The sequence below is a fragment of the Eumetopias jubatus genome, unplaced genomic scaffold (genome assembly GCF_037043125.1).
Source record: "Eumetopias jubatus isolate StellerSeaLion01/CBP00866 unplaced genomic scaffold, mEumJub1_p1.0 scaffold_12, whole genome shotgun sequence".
Taxonomy (NCBI): Eukaryota; Metazoa; Chordata; class Mammalia; order Carnivora; family Otariidae; genus Eumetopias; species Eumetopias jubatus.
Window position 1 is genome coordinate 27427464 of NW_028274818.1, and position 6389 is coordinate 27433852.

Genomic DNA, 6389 nt, shown 5'->3' on the forward strand with positions numbered 1-6389 from the left:
CCCTCCAGTTTTAGCATCCTCCAAGCCACACAAAGGAGAGTCCTCTTCTGGAGCGGCTGCCAAAGAGCCCCACCATCTACTGCCTACCCCATCTCATCCCTTACCTAGAACTGCACATTCCTACTTGGAAGGACCTTCTCCGAGGTCACGTAGGCCAACCTTCCACACCTCCCCACCAGCTCAGTCTTTATTTGATTATCCTTCAGGAACAGGAGATCACTACTAAATGAGGAAGCCCTCATTGTCCTAAGGAAACTTCTTCTTCAACTGAATGGAAACCTATCTCCCCTCTGAAGTGACAGTTATCTATCTGAAGACAGTGGCCATGAAGTCACACGGGCAGCATATTTTATCTACAAGAATTCAACTATCTTCGGTGAGCAAAATAAGCAATAAAAGCCTCTAATGCAAACCAGCTATTTCATCTGACACTTAACTACAAAATTATATTGTATGTAAGTACTCTTTTTAAAAATCACTGTACACATTATATAATTAATACATAATGTGTATAATGTATACCATATCTGTACATTAACATTATTGTTCAGCATTAGAAACCTAAAACCATATACCAACGCTTTATGGGAGATTTAGGGCTTTTCACTTTACCTACTTCCTATAGAATCTAATTCTCCCACTGAGATGTAACACCACCGTACTGGGTCCCCAGACGCTTCTCAGCTCCAGGTTAAATATCTCTAGTTGCAAGGAGGCCCTGCTTCATTGAATTCAGGGAATCAGAAGACAGACCTCTTCGATCCAATCCAACAATTAACCTACTGAGTAGATTTCCACGAATCCAATGCTGAGCTAAGAGTTGTTATGGATACAAAAGGTAGGTAAGATATGCCATCAACCCTCAAACGGTTTACAGGCTACTTGAAAGAACACAGATAGAGTGGTCCCCCCCGCATCCATAGCCTCATTTTCTGTGATCTCAGTTCCCAGCGGTCAACCACTGATGGAAGCATATGATTCTGCCACATCAGAAGGTCAACAGTAGCCTAACACTACATCACGGCGCCTACGTCATTCCCCTCACTTCATCTCATCACATAGCCATTTAATCATCTTGCATCATCACAAGAAGAAAGGGAGTACAGTAAGATATTTAGAGAAACCACATTCCCATAATTTTTATTACGGTAAATTGTTATAATTGTTCTTTTTTATTAGAGAGAGGAGAGTCCTCTTCTCTATTTATAGTCCAATTGGACTATTTATAGTCCAATAATTATCATTATTGTTGCTAATCTCTTACTGGGACTAACTTATAGATTAAACTATCATAGGTGTGTAGCCTGAGGGAAAAAATAGAGTATATATAGGGGTTCCAAACTATCCGTGGTTTCGGGCATCCACTGAGGGTCTTGGGATGTATCCCCTGCGAAAAAGGGGACTACTATACCCACGCAATGGTTCGAAAGCTACAGGGAGTGGCATGTGACCAAATATCCAGTGTCTGGCACGGCCTGGGGGTCAGCACCGAGCACTACTTGGAGTCTGACCAATTGAATTAACCGGTGGCAGTTTCTCCTCCAGCTCTCTCGGAATGAAGCAGCCCCAGCCAAGGCCTCTCAGCCCCACAGGCAGGAAGCTATTCTGTTAGAGCCGACTTCACTCAAGGGAATAGAAGACACTTGGTGGGGGGGGGGGGTGGTCTGCAGCACCCAACCAAGGCTCTCTGAGAGCGAAGCAAAGAGCTGGGCAGCAGTCATGTTTCCTGTGTGGTTGGAGGGCCATTGCCAAGGAGGAGAGGGCAATCCTCAAGCTCCGCCCGGCCCTGGAGTTTCACAGCATGCTAGCTCAGAGCTCCTTCTCCCACTATTCTCCCGCACCCGCCTCCCCCCACCGGTCCTGCCCCCATGGCATTCTCAGTTCCCACAGGACCCTCCCAGCACAACAAAGACTGAGGGTCCCCTAGAAGCTGCCCCTCTCACCACAGCCCATCCCAGTACTTTTTACTCCACTGGCCATCCAAAGTACCACGCTCTTGTGAGCCAGCACCGTATGCCCTCCAGAGCTAATTATAGGTCAGTGAGCTAGCAGGCCAGAGGGGGGACAGATGGTGACTTCATGTGGCTGTAATACACACCACCCCTCCCCCTGACCTCCCCTCCATTTCTCCTGATCCCATACCTGGGACCTAGACTCTGAGGCAGCTTTCACTCCTGTGGTCCTCCCTGCTCCTTACCAGCTCCTCTCCAGGACACATATGCCACATGCAACTCCGTGCCAATCAGAAGCCACACCTTGCTTCTACAGCAACCCATCCAAGGGCCCAGAGCCCCAGGGGAGAGTGTCCCTGACAGAAAAAGGCCTCTGCTAGTGCCTCCATATCCTAAAGGCTCCTGACCCTCCTCCAGCTCCCTGACCCTTCAACCCTGACTCCTCCTCTCCCCAGCTCTCACCCTGCTAACCTCAGAGGCTCTGAAAGGACCCACTGAAGTCCCTGATGACTCTCGCCAACTCTTAAGATTCTAGCAATCAACTCAGAAAAGAGACCCAGGAGTCTGGTCGCCTGCCCTGCCCTGCCCTGCCCCTCCAATCCCTCCTTACCACCCAAAGGCCAGACCTCATATACTCCACAGTTCTGACATCATGACATGCTCATCGGCACACACCCAGATATCCCTGGACAAGGTTTCACTTCACACCCCCTTCCCCCCCACTCTCCTATCTTCCAGAGATGGAATCTCCCACTGTGCCGGGTATCCAGGGCATTCTTGGCCCCCAATAATCATTGTGCTATTCATCATCTCATTATTTTGAGATGCTATTTATCTCAGGTAGCCTTCTCAGGCATCAGGACAAAGTCCTAGAAAATAGCCCAGGGAAATCATTCATACTGTTCCTTTTGCTAAGGCAGCTTCTCTTGGGGCTACCTGGCCAGTTAACAGTGGTAGGGGGTGGATGGGTTGGGATCCAGTTTAGACAGCTGTTTGAAAGCACGTGGACAGGGCTCTGCTTTTTTACGATTTGATAGCGATGTGACAAAATAGGGGGCAGGGGCCGTTAAGAGAGTGCCTACTGTGTGTACTTTTCAGCAGCTCCATGGTCCTAAATTGCCTTCAGAAGACCCAGCACACAGCATAGTGCTTGGCATATAGTAAGTGCCCAATAAATGTTTGCTGGGTATTGAACAAAGTACTAGGTATGAGTTCCAACACCTCTGGAAAGACGGAGGGAAGTCCCTGAAACCTAGCTACTGGAGGGGCCCCTTAAGCTCCCACCAGGAGGGGATCTCCATGCTAAGCAGAGCCTCCTCCTTAACCACTTGCTCACCACACAGAACAGCAGAACAGCAGCCCCAACTCCCATATCCCTCTAATGGGTACTACCAGCATACCTCTCCTCAAAGGTGACATCAGCACCTAGTGGGGCACCTTGTCCTGGATCCCTCCTCCTTCTCAAAGAAAACCACCCACACCACATTTCCAAGTCCTCCAACCCGACCTCTCTCTTCCAACCCACCATCGAACCCTGCAGGATCTATACCGGAAAATACCCCTAACTGCTTGGTCCAAAGTCAACTCCCCACTTCCACCCTCTCAGTTCAGGAATCTATTCCAGCTCTCTTTTCCGGTTGCGCCCACTCTCACCCCCACCCCCACCAGACCTCGGGTTGGCCGCTCCTTCCATCCCATCGCCCTGGCACTGCGGAGACGGGGGCATTTCTGGCACAGCCTGAGACTGGCAGTTCAAGGAACAGAGAGCTAGCGATATTAAGAAGGGGTGTTAGTAGCAACGCGGGAAGGATTAAGACCCCCGATAAGCGCGAAGACCTCAGCACCTCTTACGCCCAAAGGAGCGGAGCTGGCCCAGGAGCTAAGAGGTGCTCTTTTCTCTGACTCTCCAGGATGGGAAATGGGGCGCAGTTCATCCAGCTCGCACCGGGAGACTTGCCACCTCAGCCCCCCTCCTCCGAGGCTGATGGAGCTGAGGACGAACTCCACGCCCTCCCGCAAACCGGGCATCGCCCCCCATTCTCACCCCCAAGGGCACAGGGCACTGCAAAGGCCGGCGAGGGGCGGCGGAAGGAGCAGTATCTATGCCAGCCGGAGACGACACATCCGGAGTAAAACGGGGCTGTTTTCCAAGGCGCGCTAGACAGAGACCCCTCCCCAAACTGGAGGGGAGCTGGAGGTGGGAAAAGAGGCATCCTTTTCCCACTCCAGGTTCTGGACGCTCACCTGCCTGCAGTCGTCGAAAGCCAGGCAGCTCAGCTCCGGAGCGCAAGGGAGCCGCCCCCGACCCGGGTAGCCCGACACGTCCTACGGAGCGGAGCGGGCGCGGAGGTAGCCGCAGCCTCCGCCAGCGCCGAAGCGCCCCGCCTCAAAGCCCCGCCCCTGCCTCCCCGGAAGGCCTCTGGCCCCACCCCCAAGGGCGGGGCCTGGCCAGCTCCCCCCAGGCCACGCCCCCGCCCCGGCACGTGATAAGAGCCACTTTGCTACTGCGCGCCATCTTGGCTTGGCTCGGAGAGTCCCTCTGAGGTGGCGGAGAACACTTTTACCCAAGACGACTAAAGTGTCGGGGCTCAGCGGCGCCCTCTCTCTTTCCCAGTGAGGCGCAGCACATGTCCTGTCCCTCCATTTGACCTCCACCCTTGTTCCTCATCTAACCACCTGTCCCTAAATTGGCCTCAGTCCTGGCCTTGTAATCGTTGCCAATGGCCTGTCACCTTTCACACCTGCTCTCTTGTGCCCATTTATTACTTTTCCTTTGGTCGCATCTATTTATTAAGTGGAGAGTCTTGAAATCCAGATACATTTCCGTAGTGCGCACTTGAGTGAATTGCTCGCCTGAATTCAGGACCTTGGCTGTGCTAACACTGTTACTAGAATATGAAATGTTTGTCTGGTACATATACATAGTACGAAGACAGTCTCAATGCCAAATTCCTGACTGACAAATTTTAGTTAAATCTCTCCGTTTTCCTGAACTGCTCCTTACCCTGTCCCGTGTGGCTATTAATTGCATCTTTCCCATCTGGTTTGTGAAGTGTCATCACAGTGCCTACTCAATCCCTTACAATACCCAGTAAGCGCTGTTACAAGTGCAAAGAATTTTTATATACACGCAATATGTACATATTTATAAATATACATACAACATGTTCTGTATCTTCTGCAACAAACACTGTATATAGTTGAAATCAGTGGCACATACCACCTTTCATTTTTTTTCTTCCTCCCAGTATATTCACCAATTGGCTTTGTTTCCTTGTATCTTCAGCAAAAGGCAGAAAAATCTGAGTAATTCTGATTTATTATGAGGGTGAGAAATGAAGCTAAATTTGTGTTATTTTGTTTGTCTGACCCTGAGAGCAAAATCAAGAGATGTATTTTTAAAAGTGAAAATTACAAAGCAGTTTTTACAAAAGTAGTCCAGAAAGTTCCAACTCTTCTCCAGGTGGTTTGGGGTTCTTCAAGAGGAAATCTGAGACACTTCGCACATCCTTTCACTAAAATGAATCATCCTGGAAAAGGCAACTCGGTCAATGCAGAGGGAAGGCTGAAGCCAGGATAACACACTTTACCAAGTGTCTATCAATATCAAGCTAAGAGAACAGCTGAGACAATACCTAATATTGTATCTATCATCATCATAAGGTTTAATATGAAAACTTAGAAGTTGAGTCAGAACACAATTATTAAACCAATTAATTTCACTCCCCTTTTAAAGGTACCTCCCAAATCGGGGGAGGACATCGATCCACCAGAATAATTCCCTTCTACTTCATGGCATCTTCAGTCCAGGGAACCAGAACTCTGTGCTTCTCTCCTTCTGCCTCAAAGAAGCAACTTTTGCTTGTGAAGGTACTTACTGTCCAGGATGCTTATTGTCTTTGGGTTCTTTTGTTTATCATTTACATGCCCAAATTCTGATTTTCACTGACCAAGGCTCACTTTCGTGTGAACAGCTTTGAGTACCACCCTCAGTGCGGGGTAACATTTAACTGTTAGCAGCAGTATAAAGCAGCTGCTTCCTAAGAATATTCTTTAAATAGCAGGGGTTAGGGAGGATGATTAAGGAGAAAAAAAAAAAGCCACACACTAATTTAACAGTTTGGTTTGTGATAATAACTGCCCCCACAAGATTTTCATGTTTTAAGAATATATTAATGCCCATCTCATGGCAACATCCGGCTAATACCCAGCTCACTGGCTAACTTGGGAGGGCTGAGAAGGGAGGACAAGTAGCAAGGTTATCTTGTTAGCAGACACAAAATAAAACCAAAATCCCACCCGTGATCCTCTTCTCAGAGTCCACCAGCTACAGCAAGTCCTCTAACAGGACATTAGCATTTCTGCAGGGATGAAAGGCCAGGCTCCTGTAGGCACACAGGATGACAGGCAGCACAGGGCCAGGCAGAGCAGAAGAAG